This window comes from Amblyomma maculatum, chromosome 6, assembly GCF_055883805.1.
Source record: "Amblyomma maculatum isolate TAMU_Amacu chromosome 6, ASM5588380v1, whole genome shotgun sequence".
Taxonomy (NCBI): domain Eukaryota; kingdom Metazoa; phylum Arthropoda; class Arachnida; order Ixodida; family Ixodidae; genus Amblyomma; species Amblyomma maculatum.
Window position 1 is genome coordinate 136,489,488 of NC_139349.1, and position 19,682 is coordinate 136,509,169.

Here is a 19,682-nt window from a genome sequence, read left to right on the forward strand (position 1 = left end):
ATTTGGGCGCCTGTACATTCAGGCTGCCTGCTGTACTCGGGTCCCAATCCTTCTCAAGTGCACAGTTTTAGGCAACGGCACCACCCTCTGTCGTGCCGGGAGACGTGAACTGCACCGTCGCTCCCCGCCTGCTGACGTCGCTGGGCCAAGCTGGTTTCACATCAAAGCGGCAGCGGACGACGCTTCGGAGTGGGCTAAAACGTTTTATTAAACGTCAGTCTTTCGCGCTGCTTTACTGGAAGCCTATCGCATTAAAATACATTCTTGATTTTCAAGACGGCTTCAGCAGTGGAGCAGACGCCAGGCGAATCGCGCCGGGCGCCAGCAGCAAATTGGATGTGGAAACAGGGAACTCGCTTGTACCGCTGTAATCACTCTACCAGCACCTTAGTATTGGTCAAACAATGCTCACAATTTATTCGTTATTCATCGTCCTTTGTAGGTAGTTGTTAAGCAGTAACCGCATGAGGCGACAACCCCTAGCAATCCGTTGCGCGACGCCGCCGTCAACGCTTGTCGTTATACAAGATTGCTGAATTGGGCGAACTGGTGCGTTTGCATTTTAGGAACCGCGCAAAGACGACAAGTACACAATATAAGACACACATATAAGGGAAACATATAAGGGAAACATATAAGGGACACAATATAAGGTCGTTGTGGCTGGTGCACACCGCACGGAGCGACGGGGCTCAGCGACTGAGAGGCGCGTTTTCAGCTTTGCACTGTTACAGCCGCCTCGTCGTTCGGTCAAGGGAAGTACAATCACGCTATATCCTATTTCTAACGCTAAACAGCATGAATTACGATAAAACACTGATAACACTTCTTGTAACGCATCGCACTTTAAAGGGTCACAGCGCAGCGGTGCACTGCTACACTGCAATGCCGTCTTGCATTGCAAAAAGTGACTTTCTTCTGCAACCTTCGAAAATTTATAATATTGTCACGTGGTGGTGACCAGGGTTGATGACACAAACGAAGAGTCGGTGATTGCACTGAAGAAACTTTGTATTGGGCTGACTTGCGCCCGCAAAAGAACTAAGCAACTCGGCGGTGGCGATAGCAACAAACGTGCTCGTCGATCGTCGAAATAGAATGCCCGTCATACTCGTTAATGCTCAATTTAAAGGCTGCTCAGAACAATCTAGATAAGGTTGCAAACTGCTACTGGCACAACCTGGAACATTGTAGAAACATACGCAAGTGATCGGAATCTTCGAGAGAGATCTCGGCGCATTGTTCGTTACAAAAAAAATGATAACGCATCGTATCGCGACAACGAGTATGAACAAACACGGGATACAGAATTGATACGCGTGCCAGAATCACAGTGATAAGGCCGTATGCCGGCGGCTGTTAAAAAAGAACAAATACAGTTTTGAAGCTTTCGCGGCAATACTCCCCCCTTAAAAAGAACATCGCCCCGATGTTCCAAAATAAACAAAGCAACTTAAATAGAAACATTACAAAGTTTAAACACCGCGGATTCATTAACGCGCGTAAAAAGCCTTCAGACGGACAACATGTACGATTTCTAGGCGTGCGCGTCGCCGTTGTGATGCTGACGTTCCGTCGGGAATGACTCTTAGTCCAGTGGTCCGACGCGGCGAATGATTTTGTACGGCCCAAAGTATCGACGCAACAACTTTTCACTTAGTCCGTGACGACGAATTGGTGTCCAAACGCAGAGTACACTCTGCGTGGCGTCGTCGTAACTTGTATCGTAGGCTGTCGGTGCGCTGTTGGTCTTTAATTCGCAGCCGGGCGAGTCGTCGGGCTTCCTCCGCACACTGCAGGTAGGCGGCGACGTCAAGGTTGTCCTCGTTGGTTACGTGCGGCAGCATTGCGTCGTGCGTCGTCGTGGGCTTCCTGACGTACACAAGCTTGAACGGGATCGCTCTGGTCGTCTCCTGGACTGCCGTGTTATACGCGAAGATCACATGCGGCAAGATGGCGTCCCAGGTCTTGTGTTCAGCGTCGACGTACATGACGATCATGAACGCGATCGTTTTGTTCAGGCGCGCCGTAAGGCCATTAGTCTGGGGATGGTACGTATTTGTTCGTCGATGGCTTGTATGACTGTATTCCAGGATGGCTTGCGTCAACTCTGCCGTAAACGCCGTTCCCCTGTCCGTGATGAGCACTTCTGGGGCGCCGTGTCGCAAAAGAATTCGTTCGACAAAATGTTTGGCGACTTCTGCCGCGGTACTATTTGGTAGTGCTTTTCTTCGGCGTAACGGGTAAGGCAGTCAGTGGCCACGATGATCCACTTGTTACCCATAGACGAAACTGGAAAGGGGCCGAGGAGATCCATCCCAATTTGTTGAAAGGGCAGGTCTGGGGGCGGAATCGGGTTTATTAGTCCTGTTGGTCAGATAGGCGGCGTCTTGCGTCGTTGGCACTCACGACATGTCTTCACGTAGTGGGCAACTTCGGCAGGCAGTCGCGGCCAGTAGTACTTCTCCTGGATTCGACGCAATGTGCGTGCAAATTCTAGATGGCCGGCTGTGGACTCACCATGCAACGCCTGCAGTAATTTCTGCCGGAGGTTTTTATGCACTACGAGAAGTTGTGCAGTCCTGTTGGGTGCGAATTCTTCACGAGGAGGCCATTGCTCAACGCGAACGATGATAAATGTCACCTGAACACACCAGGAGGGGCACTGGTCTTTCCTTCTAAGCAATCGGCTAGCGCTTTCAGCTCAGGGTTTGATCGCTGCTGTTCTGCGATACTACTGGCGCTTACCGGTCCCAAAACGTCGTCATCGTCCTTCGGGGAAGCCTCGACGGGAGCGCGTGATAAGCAGTCTGCATCGGAATGCTTCCGGCCCGACTTATGACTACAGTCAAGTCAAATTCTTGATGTCGTAGGCTCCATCTGGCAAGGCGGCCGGAGGGATCTTTCAAATTAGCCAGCCAGCAGAGCGCGTGATGGTCGCTTACCACCTTGAATGGTCGGCCGTAAACGTATGGACGAAACTTAGAAGTGGTCCAGATGATCTCGTGGCACTCCTTCTCGGTCGTCGAGTAATTGACTTTGGCTTTTGTGAGGGATCTGCTAACGTAGGCGATTACGTTCTCCTGTCCGGTACTCTTCTGGACGAGAACGGCTCCTAGGCCCACACTGCTCGCGTCGGTGTGAGTTTCACTCTCGGCGTTTTCATCAAAGTTGCGAAGTACAGGAGGGTACTGCAGGCAGCGCTTGAGTTCGTCAAAGGCTTCTCCTTGCGGCGTTTCCAATTTCAAAGGTACGTCGGCCTTTGTAAGCTGCGTCAACAGTTCGGCGATGCGCGAAAAGTTTCTGACAAATCGTCGATAATAATCGCACAACCCAAGAAATCGGCGCACAGCGTTCTTGTCAACGGGCGGTGGGAATTGTGTGATTGCAGCTGTTTTCTCCGGGTCTGGGCGAACACCATCCTTACTAATGATGTGACCTAGGAACCGCAGTTCTTCGTAGGTGAAGTGGCACTTCTCTGCTTTTAGCGTTAGTCCCGATGACTTGATGGCTTCCAGCAAATTCTGCAGTCGTTTTAAGTGGTCTTCAAAGTTCGACGAAAAGACAGCAACATCGTCCAAATATACCAAACAAATTTACCACTTCAAGCCTGCCAGGACTGTGTCCATTACTCGTTGAAACGTGCCTGATGCGGAGCAGAAGAAAAATGGCATCGCCTTGAGCTCAAAAAGGCCGTCCGGTGTGACGAATGCTGTCTTCTCGCGATCTCTTTTGTCGACCTCAATTTGCCAATATCCGCTCTTCAGGTCCATCGATGAGAAATATCTCGCATTGCAGAGCTGGTCGAGAGTGTCGTCGACGCGGGGAAACGGGCGGACATCGTTCTTATTTATGCCATTCAAGCGGCGGTAATCAACGTGGAAGCGAAGTGCGCCGTCTTTCTTGTCCACCAAAAGGACTGGTGCCGCTCAGGTGCTTCCCGATGGCTGGATTACGTCCTCACGCAGCATTTTCTCAACTTGATCGCGTATGGCCTGGCGTTCTCGCGGCGATACACGATAGGGGCTTTGGCGCGGAAGCCGGGCGTGTACGTCCGTTATAATGCGGTGCTTGGCAGTGGTGTTTGACGTACCTTCGATGATGACGAGAAGCACTCCCTCTAGCTTCGAAGAAGACTGCGAATCTGGTCTTTCCTGCTGTGGGTCAATGCCGGGTTAATGTCACATGTGGGTTGACGGAATTGATCCGGTGCGTCTTCCAGTGGTTGGTCGTGGAGGGCGAATACGTCTTTGAGGTCCGCTAATTCGTCGAGAAAAGCGATCGTCGTGCCCTTGTTGAGATGCCGGTATTCTTCGATGAAGTTTGTTACCAGCAGCTGAGCTTGTTCTCTCCGAAATTTCGCGATGCTTCTTGCGATGCCGACACCTCGTTCCAAGAGCAATTGGATATTGCCCTCGACGATGCCTTCAGCGGTTTCGATGTCTGCGCTACCTACGCTGACTGCTACGCTTGATCGGGGCGGCAAGGTCAATTCTCCGTCGAGGACGTTTAGAGCAACGTGTTGTGTCGAAGGCATCGTAGCAGGTATGACTTTGTCTGCAGAGAGCTTGATGAGCTTGGATCGGAGGTCGATGATAGCCCTATGTTCATTTAGGAAATCCATGCCTAAAATCACGTTGTGGGAGCACTGCTGCAAGACCACAAAGCTGGTGGGTAAGTACGCCCATTTAAGGTTATTCGTGCAGTGCATCGTCCCGATGGAGTAATCAGGTTGCCACCTGCGGTCCGAATCAGCGGACCATCCCAAGCGGTGGTAACTTTCCTGAGCTGAGAGGCTAACGGTCCACTGATGACTGAATAGTCAGCTCCGGTGTCTAATAGAGCAGTCACTCTGAGACCGTCGACATCAACTTCAAGGTCGCTTATTCGCATCCTCGCATTGCACGTGGGCCTTGGTGTCCGATCTCGACTCCGTCGTTTCTTCAGGTCATGGCCGGGGCATACCGTTGTTATTTCGCTGGGCGGCGGTGTCGGCTTGCACTCTGGTCGTGTTGTCGTCGATGTCGTCGTGTGGAGCGGCAATGAAATGGCTGCATCGTCGTTAGTGGTAATCGGCGGCGGAGGCAGTTGAGCAACCTCACCTCCAAAGGTGGCCTCCTTTAGTTTCCTCTTCGGGGGCTAGGAGACCGTTCTTGCAAGCAACCGCGGCCCGGTGACGCAAATCGAGCATTGTACGGCGATAGGGAGCGTGACAGACGCCTTGGCGATGAGTGCTCTCCCCTGCGCAGGAAGTCGTTAATTTCCTGTGGTTGCTCGCCAGGGCGGGGTCGGGGGGCATCGATAGCGAAGCCAAGGAGGCCGATCCGCCGGTACGGGCAGTGACGGAGTATGTGGCCTGCCTCACCACAATGGAAGCAGAGCGGTCGGTTGTTAGATGTCCTCCAGGCGTCGCATTTCCTGGGGCTTGGAGATCGTTGGTAGACTTTGCGGGCGGGGGCCAAGGGGCGGCTTTCGGGGCAGGATTGTAGCGACGAGGGCTTGAGAGGTCGCGTCGGGGTGCAGGACGACGTAATGCAGCAGCGTAGTTTATCACTGCTGATTCATGCGCTGGAGACGACGGAGTCACTGCTTGAGGAACGACCAGTGCCTGCTGGACTCCTTGACGTACGACTTCCACGAGTGTCGCCACCTCGGGTTGTGATGATGGCAGCAATCGGCGGAGCTCCTCTCGCAAGATTTCGCGGATGAGGTCCCGAAGATTCTGAGCAGATGCGCTGGGCTTAGGTCCGATTGAAGTGGTCGCTAGTAGTGGCGCATCCGGGTGTCCAACGTCTTATCGATGGTAGACGCTTCCGTTACAAATTCCGCCGCGGTTGTTGGCGGATTTCGGACAAGACCTGCAAAAATTGATTCTTTAATGCCTCGCAATAAAAATTTAACTCTCTCACCTTTGGTCATGCTAGGGTCGGCGCGGCGAAAGAGGCGCTTCATCTCTTCAACGTACGCCAGGACAGGCTCGTTAGGGAGTTGAAGTCTTGACTGAAGGAGGGCCTGGGCTTTTCCCTTTCGGACGATGCTTGAAAAGGCAGTCAAAAACGTTTCCTTGAAAATCTCCCAATCCTTCATAGCTGCCTCATGATTTTCGAACCAAATTCGGGCATGTCCCTGAAGAACAAAGTAGACTTGTCTGAGTTTCGCAGCGTCGTTCCAGCCGTTGAATTCTATTACACGGTCCATCAAGTCTTCCACATCTTCTCTGGGCAATCCTTGGAAGATGGGGGGCGCCCTGGGCTGCACGAAAACGACTGGTGCTGTTGACTGGGCCATTTCAAATGTTGATCCTTCCGGAGTCAAACGGGGTCAGGCAGCCGACCGTGTTCGGGCTGTAGGCCTTGGAGTCGGCGGCTGGCTCGGTGGCCTGTAGGCTGTCTTCCAGGGAAACAGAAACAAGGCTGAGGTCTTCGCTTGAAGGATCAAGCGCAGCAATCATCAGATATCGCGTCGTGGTGACCAGGGTCGGTGACACAAATGAAGAGTTGGTGATTGTACTGAAGAAACCCTTAATTGTGTGTCACGAAATCGGCGCACATTTTATTAAGCCGGCGCGGCGCGTGGCCCATGCGGCGCCGCAAGGAGAGGTCCACGAAATTCGAGAGAAACCTCTTTCCCCGCGCTAGAGAGCGCGTAGCTTTGACGCGTCGCCGTCAACCTTTCTCATCACCCGGCGATGAGGGTGATTCATCAGTCCGGAAGATGCCAGACTTCTCCAGAAAATTCTATGGGACCTAGCCAATGACGACGTGCGGCTCGACTGGAGGAAAAGGGAGCGCTTTAATCAGCAAAGCTGATTGTGTGTGCGCGCTAGCCTTAGCGCGCCTTAACAGACAGACGCGGCTCGCCCTATTTATGGAGACCGCGCCGCTTGTGTAGTCAGTCAGTAAGTCAGTCAGTCAGTCAGTGACAGCGGCGTGTTCGCAAGGGCTTCGGCTGGACTCCCGGGGATCACCCGCTGCTGGCAAGCCCATGGACCTGCGAGGGAGCGGCGCTCGTCTTGCATGGCGGCCACATCGTCATTCTCGAGGCGTCGGACTGCAACAGTACCCGGCGAGCAATTTGGTGGTTGTTTATGTGGCTCTCTCGTGTTTGATCTGTGCTGTAAAGCCTCTGTGTTATTGAATACCTCCGTAGTTGCATGCTTAGCGTTTGTTTTCCTGTGAACCTCTCGTCTGTACAATTTTAGTGTTTGTGTGTTCCTCTATATCGTCTCTTGCTCTGTATAAAGTTTGCTTTGTTATGTTACGTCTGACTCCGATTTTTACTCTGGCTTGAACCGGCGACAGCTGGGCAAAAAACGGCCACCCCCTTCTGTCACTACAAGGTAATTGAATTCCGGCTGAGCTTGCCACGCAGGTCGAGGGCATCTCCTTTACGACCGGAACATTTCCCCCCCCCCTCACTCTAAGGGTGTCTGGGAGTGTGCGCACCGTTAAGGGCGCATCGTTAATAATCCTTCTGATTATTAATGGATGACATTGGGCTGACTTGCTCCCGCAAAAAAACTAAGCACCTCAGCGGCGGCGATAGCAACAAACGTGCTCGTCGATCGTCGAACAAAGAATGCCCGTCATACTCGTCAACGCTCAATTTAAAGACTGCTCAGAACAATCTAGATAACGTCGCAAATTGCTACTAGCACGAACTGGAACATTGTAGAAACATACACAAGTGATCGGAATCTTCGAGGCGGGTCTCGGCGCATCGTTCGCGACAAAGAAAATGATAACGTGTCGTATCGCGACAACGAGTAGGAACAAACACGGCATACAGAATTAATACGCGTGCCAGAATCACAGTGATAAGGTCGCATGCCGGCGGCTGTTAAAAAAAGAACAAATACAGTTTCGAAGGTTTCGCGGCAATATCTAACCGCATTAGCCTTTTCCTTTTTGCCTTTACATAGCCTTTCAAGCTTTTGCTGAATTGTCTCGATGCGCTCTCATATACACGGATCAGACGAAGGGAGCGTCTGCAGGCACCAGGTTCTTCGCCCAAACCGGACTCTGAAAGCAAACTTCACCCGCAACAAAATAAAAAGGAACGGGCGTTGAGCCTCCCGATGCCTTCTGCGATTGGCTGCCTCGCGAGTTGCCACCGGACGACACGCGAAAGTTTCTGAAAACCCAGAAAGTGAGCGACAGCGACGAACTGCAATGCTTTGGCGGCCGCTCAGATCACCGCGCGACGCCGTCGCACGGCGTGTCGCCGCGAATTGTCGCCAGAGTGATTTGCGATCGATTACAGACAAAGGAGGCTATCGGACCTGATCGCGGTGGCCACGGCTTTGCATGCCCAAATCGCCTTGACAGCGCCAGATAGCGCCACATGCTTGGACGGCGTCAGTCAGGCCTGCTGCGTCGGCAACAATCAGAGCATAGGATCCCGCGCGGTAGAAGGTCACGGTGGCTGACGCTATCTGATCGAGCCATGCATTTTTTTTTTACTGCTAGAACAATTTTCTTTCGGATGCCAGCTATGGGCTCACAGCACCGGCAAACCGGGCTGAGAAAGCAGCATCAGTACCTTTTAAAACATGTTTAACCAGCTTATATTTCCTGCACGCCAACCTTCAAGCTTTCGTGGCTGCTGTTAGTTCCTGCTTTTTCACTTGAGTCTCTGGCGAGCGGGTCGAAATCAAAGTGCTCGGCAATGTGATTAACACCCGCGCTTTCGGGCTAAACAACATTGGAAAACTAGTTATGCTACGATGAAACACTGCTCGAAGACGATATTTTCTTGCACGTGCGATCGCCAGCAGACGAAAAACGCTACCGGTATGCGTCATTAGATTGTGTGTGTACGTGTCGCCAAACTTGTCAGCAGGAGGCACTCGTGTGGCACTCTCGCATCTGTGACATCATCGCTCGCTTCCCCATGCTCCGCGCTCCCCCCATGCTCGCATAACTCGAACCCGAAACTGATCCTGATAATTGCCCTGATAATTAATTGAGGCGCGTTGGGGCTTTATAGGTCGCAGTCCTGTTTTGGACCATCGTGGATCGCTTGAAGCAATGCTCCCGAAACAGAAAATGTAAAAATGCAATAACCAGAAACGTAGCATCAGTTAAAATTTATTTTGAAAATAAAGTTGATAAACAGCGTTAGAGTACTGCAGGGACAACTTTAAAATAACTACAACTTGCTGTTATGAGAGAGCACGGAACAAAGGTAAATGGGGTGCGCCTCAGTTCGCAGGTCGAGCCAACGTTTCGACAAAAGGACTTGTCTTCGTCTGGGCAAAGCGATCATGCATCAGAGCCATACTAAGTCTCCCGCCGACTGTCTCCGGGAAAGTAGCAGACATCCTGATGCCGACAATCGTAGCGCTGCTTAGAGCGGTCCTACGAGGCCAGAGTGCGTAACCGGGCGAGCCGACGATGCCTCTTCAGCGCGACAGAGCGTGCTGGAAACGGAAGGCTCGGTGCCGAGAGAGACCGGTAAGATATATTGTGGAGAAAACGTCGAGGCGCAGGGGCATAGAGAAGGCAAAATGGGCTATAAGTAGTTTTTTCATGTCTCGAGGTGTAATGAAAGGAAGCACGTCATTCCAGTTTTTATGACGAGAGTCGGCATACATCGCAAGCATGTTCGTCAGTGTCTGATTTGTACCACTTTTGCCGAAAGTAACCAGGCTCTGTATTTTGCGTCTGGCTTGTATCCTAATGCCAAATTAATTTCCAGAGGATCACAACTTGTTAAGAAATGAGGACAAGAGCTCGTCTTTACTTTCCACAGATTTAGACAATCAGAATCAGAAGTTGTACGAATTCTCTGCTGCCCGTCTGAAAAGTGCAATACGCAGCCTGGTCACTTTTGGCAAAGACGGCAGGTTCACCGAGGCCATTTTTCTGGGGATGGTGTGGTCTAGAGTGACGGAAACGGGCAAAAACAAAAGCGCAGTAGCTGTTCCAGAATATTTGCCGTAATCTAGCGGCCGCGGTCACTAGTAACGACACGAGGAGGCCCACGACTGAGGACGACAGCGTGAAGAAAGAGACGTCAGAGGTGGGGGCGGAGGGATGGCGGCAGTTATCGGCAGTGGTAAGGCGTGAGATAATCAACGCATTTGATGACGCAACGATCGCCTTTAGAGCGGGGAACAGGCCTAGAAGATCAACGCCCACTTGCTCATATGGTGTTGTCGGTGGTATCACCGGTTATAAGCGGCCCGGCGAAGTCAGGTGAAGCTTGAACCACTGACACTGCACACAGCCAGTCACGTAACTCTGAGCGGTGCGGCTCATATCTGGCCCGTAAAACGTTCTTTAATGTGAGTAAGGGCCCTGGCAAAGTGTAAGTGCCCAGCTGTAAAGTCATCGTGCATTGCCTGTAGGACTCCGGAATAGTCTAGCCGGGAAGAGGAGCAGAAAGCGTGCACCGTCTAACAAGCATTTTATTTTCGGTAGATCAAACCATAGCGAATGCAGAAAGGGTTCGGAGATGTCAGATCACAAGCTTCTTCAAAAAGTGGTACCAAGTCTTTTCGGAAATTGTGAGGAAACGAAAATAAGATAGTCTTCATCGCAAAGAGTATTCGCGAGGGGTAGACGCGAGAGACAATCAGTATTTACGTGTTGGTGGCCATTTTTGTACGACACCGTAAAGTTGAACTCCTGAAGGCGTACTGAACAGCGGGCCAACCGACCGCAAGGGTCGCGCAGATTCATCAGCCCGCAAAGCGAATGAGGGTCGGTGATGACTGTAAATCACGTCCATAAAGGTGCGAGTGATACCGCTGTACACCAAAAAGAACACTGGAACCTATCGGGCTGAAATAACGCAATATGGGTCGAAAGATAAGACGAAACTTGAGCTGACAAAACGAAGAATCACCTTCGGGAGTGCATTTAACAGAAATATCTTTTGCAAGAGGCATGTGAGCGGGTAGGCTACGTCAGCAAACGTAGAGATGAAGCGCTGAAAGTAAGGGCAAATTCCCAAGACGATCCTGAGCTACTTTAAAGACTTCGGCTGTTTGACGCATTTGACAGCTTCAAACTTCAGTGGGTCGGGCCTAACACCGTCTTCGTCAACCAGATGTCCAAGCACAAAGATCTGACGTTCCCCTAAGCGGCACTTCTTAGAGTTCAATACGGAACCGACTTTATCATTTAGTGAAGGACAACAGCTAAACTGCTGTTATGTTCGGCGAAGGTAGTCCCGATAATCTCTACGACATCTAGGTGCAAACTTGCCACTTCTGTTCACGCTAAAAGGGTGTCCATAAATCTTTCAAAGGTAGCGGGAGCGTTGCATGGACCGAAATGCATCAACCAGAGCCACGAACGCAGTCTTCTCTGTCTTTCGGACGCATCGGGACCTTTCCGTATCTGCATATTAAATCGGCCGAAGAAAAGTAGGAAGCCGAATGGAGGAAGTCAATTGCTTCATCATCGTGCGGGAGCGGGTAAACGTTCTTCTTTGTGACAGTGTTCAGGCGCCGATAGACAGGACAATCTCGCCTTATGCCATTTTCACTTTTTCAGGCGCATCACTGGGGCGGCCCACACGCTCGATGATTTCGGAATTTCTCCTAGTTTCGGCATATCACGGACATTTTCGTCAATTATGTTATATTCTGAAGGTGAGACACGGTATGACGTCTAATCTGGTGTGCAGACCCGGTGTCGATCATGTGATGACGGTTCCGTGAAGATGGGATCGGTGGTGGCCGATCTCTAGAGAAGTCGAACAGATGCACATGCATCAAAAGAACTTCCATCAATTTCCGGCGGTCATGTGTGGGTAGCGATTTGTTTATCATGGACAGGATGTGGGAATCGGTAAGATTGGGGCGTGTAGTCGTACGAGCTTCGCCGTCTCTGAACGCGGCGATTGGCACAGAAACGCGTTACTCAAAGACGGCGAGTTTCAAACCGCGAGGAAACACCGTGTTTGTTAGAATGATTGACAGTCTAAAGCGCTGCATGACCCCCGTTCACTCGACAAACGTTGCGGGGAATCAGCCCACTCTTTTAGGGCTGGCAAGGGCAACGGGTTCCACCAGAACGTCGAAGGAATTGTAAAGCGCACCCGAGGACAAAACATGGACAAAGATAGCAGACATCTTCGGAAGGAGGGTATCTTCAAAGACAAATATGCTTGGGGAGACCGCGGCGATTCTTCTATGAGGGCCGACCTAAGGCTAGGGCTTATTGATATCCCGCCACTATTCAGGTCGACAGTGGCGGCAAACTGCTGTAGTAAGTCAACACCTAGAATAATGTGCGTAGAGTGAGGGAGTGCCTTAAATTCAGTTATAAACACCTGGCCAGCCATCGCTGCATTTACACAACAAATACCAAACGGAGCTACCGATCTCTCCCTCTGCCACGATATATGAGGTTTCTATCTCAACCAAACATAATTTTACATCTGAGGTAAAAGCCCACCACGGACGCTGTAGCGCCAGTGTCCACCAAGGACATAACACGACCACCACCCACTACCGCTTCCAGGCGGTTCTTTAGCACTACTACAGGATTTGTACTTCGTCTCACAAGATATCTGCAGCACTGCCAAAAGCAGAGGAAGCCTTGCCTTTGTGCACTATAATAAAGAATTGTGTTCCTACTGTCACCCCCGCCAATTTGAGGGGAGAGAGGCGCATAGGAGCACAATTGCCTATTTTAGTTCGCGTGATCCTGATTGGACCGGGGTGCCTCTGTCTTTCGCAGTGCTGCAAACATTTTGTGAGACTAAACATAATATTGGCAACATCCGACGACCTGGCGACCACACCTCCATCAGCCGCACACATTAGTCACCCGATGGCGGCGAATGACAGCGGGGAGTGGGAGAACGTCGGGAGTAGCGAGCAGGGAGAGTCAGGCTCCGGTCAGAAGCTGGAGAGCCGTTTCTTGGTGCCGCGTAGCGGTAGGATCCCGAAGGGGGTGAAAGGATCGGATCACGAACTTCTTATACATCGACGATGCGACCATTGGTACTGGTAGCGTGGAACCTGTTCCCGGCGGCGGCAGAATTGGGATATGTGGCCGAGCATACCACAGCGGTAACAGACCGGTGCTTCACGAGCACGGTCAAGATAATAGTCCTCGATGACAGGATCGAAGCGATCAGCGAAGTCCAGCTGCTGATGTCGTTGCGGAGGAGTTGGCGCGCTGTAGTAAAAACAAGGAAGCAGAGCAGGGCCGTAGGAGTCGTTCCTGTGTTCAGGGGCACGATGAGTGTGAGAGGTAGTACCCCAAGAATAGAAGCGCTGGACCGGAGCTGCCTGCAGGGAGCAGCAGTCACAGAGAAATGGGAATTGCACTGCGGCTCACAACTTCTGTTAGCCGGGAGAGTTCATCCCGGAGAATTTGCCGAGTCATGTCGCGCAAATTCGGGGGCTCATGATGATCGACTCTTGCGACAGTGTTTACATTAGGAAAACGGTTGAAATTCGGAGCGATGAGACGCAGCTTAAGAAGTTCGAATGTGCAACAGTGTTTATTGACGGCCGTGGCAGAATTAAAGTTATCCCAAGTAGCACAAAGTGGGCTATGACGTGGGGGCCCGCGTTGAGCCCGTGAGGGCAGCCCATACGGGCCCCATGCGGGATTTGCAACACGTACCCAGAGGGGCCCCGCATGGGCTGCCCAATTCTGCCTCTATCGGTCCCAATCTGTATCCGTGTGGGCAGCCCAAATAGGGCTGCCCGCATTCAGCCCAGGTAGACGAATGTGGGCAGCACACCAGAATCATTAATGGGTCCCACATTTGTGCAGGCAATGCCATCCCATTGATCAAGGTTTTAATTTTTAAGTCGATTAATCCCTCCAATACCTGAATTATACAGGCGCGGGATTTGCGAAAGCCAGTCTGTTTTGGGCTGGCCCACGTGCTGCCCTGATGGGTTGAATCTGGCATTTTCGGGGCTGCCCAAATTCCAATAATCAATTGTGAAACATTATGCGCTAATTTTTTTTTCCTTGTATGCGACACTCAGTAACATGAGAGAAATTTATTCCCAACACTACACTAATGTGGGCTGGTCCATATCAATCCGAACATGTTAGTCTGAATATTTATTTCGGTGGTGCCTGTAGAATAGTAATGCTGCAGGAAACATTTGGAGGTCGTTCAGTGCATACACATAAAGCGGAACAGATACTGTTGCATATTTTCTGTCGACACTGCATAATTAACGTAGTTGTTCGAGTAGAAATAAATAGTCTTTATTCATTGCATAGGTATGCTTAGGACAGTTATGTGAAACCTCCAGAAGAGGCAATTAGTAGCTGGTATAACATGATTTACATAAATAAAATGGTGCCTTAAAAATAGGGTGGAGACGTTTCAGAGCGGTAAGCCCGCCTACGGCCAATTTGGGGCCCACTGCGGCATTTCATGGGCCGCCCGAATTGGGCTGATCTTGATTTTACCGCATGGACTACGAATATATTTCGCAATTTCCCGCAAGTACCCGAAGAAATACCCGTGTGGGCAGCGTGGCGGTGTGGTCGCTTTTCAGCCCGGCCGCAAACCATGCGGGACCTATTCGGTTTTTGCGTGGGCAGCCCCAATCGGACTAGCACGTCATCTATTTGCTTTAGGCCCACATTTGCATCCCATCTGCCCTAAATTGCCCCGCAAGAGACCGATGCGGGCAGAAGTGGGAAGGAGCAATTGCCTGCCCCGCTACGGCCCACGCGGAAATTATCTAGGTTTTCGGTGGGCAACCCTATTTGGGGCAGCCCAGGAATTTTCTACATGAATTCCAGATTTTCGTCTGACCTTCCCTCAAGTACCCTTCAAGGGTCCCATGTAGGCAATGTGCGGGCATACCCGTATTTAGCCCCGCCGCGGCCCATGCGGGACCTATTCGGCTTTTGAGTGGGCAGCCCCAATTAGATCAGCCCATGCGTTTCCTACACAAAGCCCAAATTTCATTTGCATCGGCCCTAAAATTTCCCAAGCGGGACCCTTGAGGGCCAGATGTGGGAATATGTACTCAGTTAGCCCTTTGCACGCCTATAAAATGCCCAAATGGAAAAAACAGGGACAAGCCCAATTCGGGCTTGCCCGCTTGATCACTAAAGCGGGCCCTCGTGGGTGTTATTGTGGTTTCCCAAGCCCAACTTGCCCATACGGGCCCCCGGTGGGCCATGTAATATGTGCTACTTGGGATCTTAGTGATGAAAAAGCTTACGCTTCCTCTGCGATACCCTTAAGGGATGGCCAACACGGTCTTCTTCAGACATGCGAGGATTCACCGCCTTTGCAGAGTTTCAGCGCATCTTCTATGTACGTTGCACATACTTCACTAGGCACGTACGCTCGCTGGAGTAAACTCTGCTCAGCGCATTTTCGTTTTGCGGCGGTATCCCCGAAACAGTTGCGGATTTCCTTTTCAAAGCTGTCAAAGCTCGTTAGGGACGCTTTATGGTTCTCAAACCATGTCAGTGCTGTGGCGTCTAAGTAGAAAACAACATTACTCAGCTTTACTGTGACATCCCAGCGATCGTACGTGCTCACCCGCTTTGAAATTGTGAGCCACTTGTCCACAACTTCGCCAGCCTTACCAGAAAAGGTAGGAGGGTCACGCTTTCACCCACGGCGTAGTGCGTAGTGGAGTGATGCGTGTGGAGTAATGATGCCAAGCGGGTGCCGCTGCGTTAGAATGTCATGCGTCGCCTTCCTGGAGCATGGTCGGGGGCAAAAGGTGGCAATCCAGCAAGTAGTCGACTCCGACGAGGTACAGAAGGAACCGTAGTGATCGACCCACCAGCTGCCACCACACTGTTAAGGTTTATATGCAGGGGTGACTCCGTCTTAGCCTGGCGCATCACCTGATTGATGGTATGGATATGATCGATAGTAGATTACCGTTTTCGAAAACCTGCTTGATCCTTTGCTTGATTGCAGTCTAAGGTTGTCCTGATTCTATTAGCGATTACCTTAGTAAATACCTTATACGTATTTACTAACCAAACAAACAAAAAACAAAAACAAACCAGTCAAACACACTCACTGCACGGAACGCACGCAGTTCACCCTTCGCAGGCCGCAGCGACGCAGCCTAGGCGATTATTAGCCGGGAGCGAGAAGCGGTGGCCACTGGTCGGCGCCGACCGCCGACTGACCCGCGTCGACGCCACCGCCAGATAGGCGAACAGGAGGAGGAGGGTGCGGCCGCAGCGGCCGTTGAGCCTGAGAGGCAGCGCCATGGTGATTACGACTCGGCGTCCGAGACGTCCATCTCGGAGCCGTCTGGTGCCTTCCGCACCTTCTTATACGGCGCTGATGCGTTCGAAGAAGATGCACAGCTCTCTGTGCCGGAAAAGTGACGCTTTCCGTCGTCCGCCAAAGGCGCTTGCATAGCGCGGCCCACACTCAGGCGTTGCGGCCTCGCGGAGCTAGAGCGTCTTGCCACCGTAACGCCTGACAGGGTGGCTTCCTTACTCGGGAGGACGGGGGCGGACGCCGCCGAGTGCCGGAGGCGCGGGGCGTCCAGCAGAGCCTCCAGATTTGCCGACTTCACATGTGGAGCGGGCGTCGTCTGCAGCTTGTCGCCGTGCGTGTGCTGGCCCGCCACAGGTTGCGACTCCAATGCTCGGGACTCAGAGCGGGTAACATCTCAGGAAGTCTCGGAGTCGCTCTGAGAGGTTGTCACCTCCGTCACAGGCTCGCTATCAGGGGAGGGCTCCGTGGTTGCCCCGTCAGAGAGGGCCTCAGACGTGGCCGTCAAGGCCTCGTCGTTGTCCTTCTCTGCGTCCTTGCTGGGCTCCTGGGTGTCGCCGGACAGCTCTAGGTTCGCTGCCTTTTCGGGGTGTACGCCAGGCTCCGAGGACGACTTGGCAGCCCCTGCATAAGAGCGTGGAACACAATCCACCGTTGGATGTTCGCCGCCACAGAGCTTGCACGCGGAGCGGCAACTCCCACTATCATGGCCGTAAGCACTGCAATGAGCGCAGCGCACCGCCGAACAAGCAGCGCCAATGTGGCCCTCAACACCGAACCTGGAACACAAATAATAAATAATAATAAATGGTTGACAGGAAGGGAAATGCGCAGTATCTGTCACACTTGCTATGTGGACACCTGAACCGCGCTGTAAGGGAAGGGATGAAGGTGGGAGTGAAAGTGGAAAGAGAGAAAGGGGAGCCGTAGTGGAGGTACACGGAGTAATTTCGACCACCTGGGGATCTTTAACGTGCGCTGACATCGCACAGCACACGGACGCCACTTCGTTTCACCTCCATCGAAACGCAGCCGACGTGGTCGGGTTCGAACCCGGGAACTCCGGACAGTAGTCGGGCGTCTTACCACTGCACCACCCCTCGATACTCCAGCATGTCTCGGGTCCCGGTTACCATCAGGAAGTTGGGGGGGGGGGGGGTGACCGCGTCATTTCCAACCTGACCAGCCGCGTCCCGTTCCGGACGTGGCTCCTAGACTGCAACGCTACTTCTGAAACGGATCGGACTTTTCTGTACGGGAAAAGCGCCGCAGCGAGAGCCTCGTCGCTGAGGCACGGGGAAGACGGTAAACCGCCACATAAACCACCGGAGCTCCCATCTGCTCCAGCGGCACTTCTTTTCCGACGAGACGCAGGACACCTCTCGCCACCATTGTGGTCGCTTGCGCCATGGAGGACACGGCGGCCAGGGAACGAAGACCTCCAAGGTGCCGCAGGTACTGCAGCCCCCCTACTCCGACGACCACCTCGATAGTGTCGATGAGGCTTTCCGTCGGAACAGGTTCCGGTACCGTGAATGTGAAGCACTGCGCCTTGGACGGGCGCAGTGCCGGGGTTCGTCGTTCCATGACTCGATCCAGGGCCCAGGCAGCCCCGATAGGAACACGGCGCCGGACAGGCGGATCCTCTATGAGAGTGCAGGAACAATTCGGTGCGCAGCAGCCTCCTCAGCAGATTGGCACCGGGTGATGGTCACAACAATAAAGAAATTACTGAGCGCATTGAGACCAAGGTAACTTGAAGCGGATATAGCGATACCGAGTCCACAAATTGATGGAATATGAATGTGCAAGATACCGCCTGCATTTAACGTCCGCTTGCAGGCTATATAGCACAAGGCGTTCTCTAATGCAAAGGTGGCGATGCAGATTACGCAGCGCACATACATTTACACAATTTTAAGAAACGATGCCGGAAAACACAACAATTCGGTATCTTTCACTGATCATGACTGTTACTGCAGACAACATGATTGTCTCGAGAATAACATGCTCTGTGAAAAACCAAATTGGCAGTGACTTAGCTCGACTACGCCAGGATATACATAGCGAGAGCTACGTTCCTCTGGTTTCGAGACGTAGGTTAACTGCGGCGCGGGTTAGCCTGCCACAGAAGTTATCTGCTGTAGGCCATCATTGCACCCGCCACCGCTTCGGTGGTGAACGACGGCTGTTGCATCCACGCGTCTTTCTCTCCCTCTTCTTTTAAGGCGAAAACCTTTAGTGGCTCATACTGTGCCCCGCCGGGGTGGTGCAGTGGTATGACGTCCGACTACTGTGCCGGAGTACCCGGGTTCGAACCCGACCTCGGCGGCTGCGTTTCGATGGAGGCGAAACGAAGAGGTGTCGTGTGCTGTGCGATGTCAGCGCACGTTAAAGATCCCCAGGTGGTCGAAATTACTCCGTAGCCCTCCACTACGGCTCCTCTTTCTCTCTTTCTACTTTCACTCCTATCTTCCTTCCTTCCCTTACGGCGCCCCGCCGGGGTGGTGCAGTGGTAAGACGCCCGACCACTGTGCCGGAGTTCCCGGGATCGAATCCCGGCCTCGGCGGCTGCGTTTCGATGGAGGCGAAACGAAGTGGCGTCCGTGTGCTGTGCGATGTCAGCGCACGTTAAAGATCCCCAGGTGGTCGAAATTACTCCGTAGCCCTCCACTACGGCCCCCCTTTCTCTCTATCCACTTTCACTCCCACCTTCATCCCTTCCCTTATGGCGCGGTTCAGGTGTCCACAGAGCAAGTGTGACAGATACTGCGCCTTTCCCTTCCCATGAACCAACCATCCTTCCCTTACGGCGCGGTTGCGGTGTCCACAGAAAAACAAGTGAGACAGTTACCGCGCCTTTCCCTTCCTATAAATAAATCAGTTTAAATCAGTGGCTCATACTGTCGTGGACAAAATGTGTCCCGCTTTTGTGGCAGCTGTCGCGTGGCGTTCCTTGACCTGTGTTCAAGTGTGGGATTGGAGATGGCAGGAACGCTAAATAAGATGAGACGACTTAGGCTTTCACCTTTCACTACTTTAGTCGCTAAAGTACCTCATAATAATTAAAGCGAAATCGTTTAATGGCTGATGCTATCGTGGACAAAATGTGTCCTGCTTTTGCAGCGGGAAGACGTAATAGAGGTCTCGAGCAATCACAGAGCACCACCACAGTATGCGCGAATGCGTGCTTTATATGGCGACATGTCAATCAGTGATCAATTACTAATAATTAAGTAGCAAATTACGACTAAATAAGTAATACATTGATATCTGATGAATAAATAAAGAAATGTTTTATTTATTTAATTGCTTATTAGTGCTAGATGCGTAGCAGGCTGCGGCACTCAGGCATTCGCCTTTCACTACTTTAGTCGCTAAAGTCCCTCGTAATTTTTATTTCTGTCTCCTCTACTTTCTTCTGTCCGCAAGAGGCAGCGGATGTGGCTCAGCTACAGAGCCAGTAACAGGCCCGTGATTTC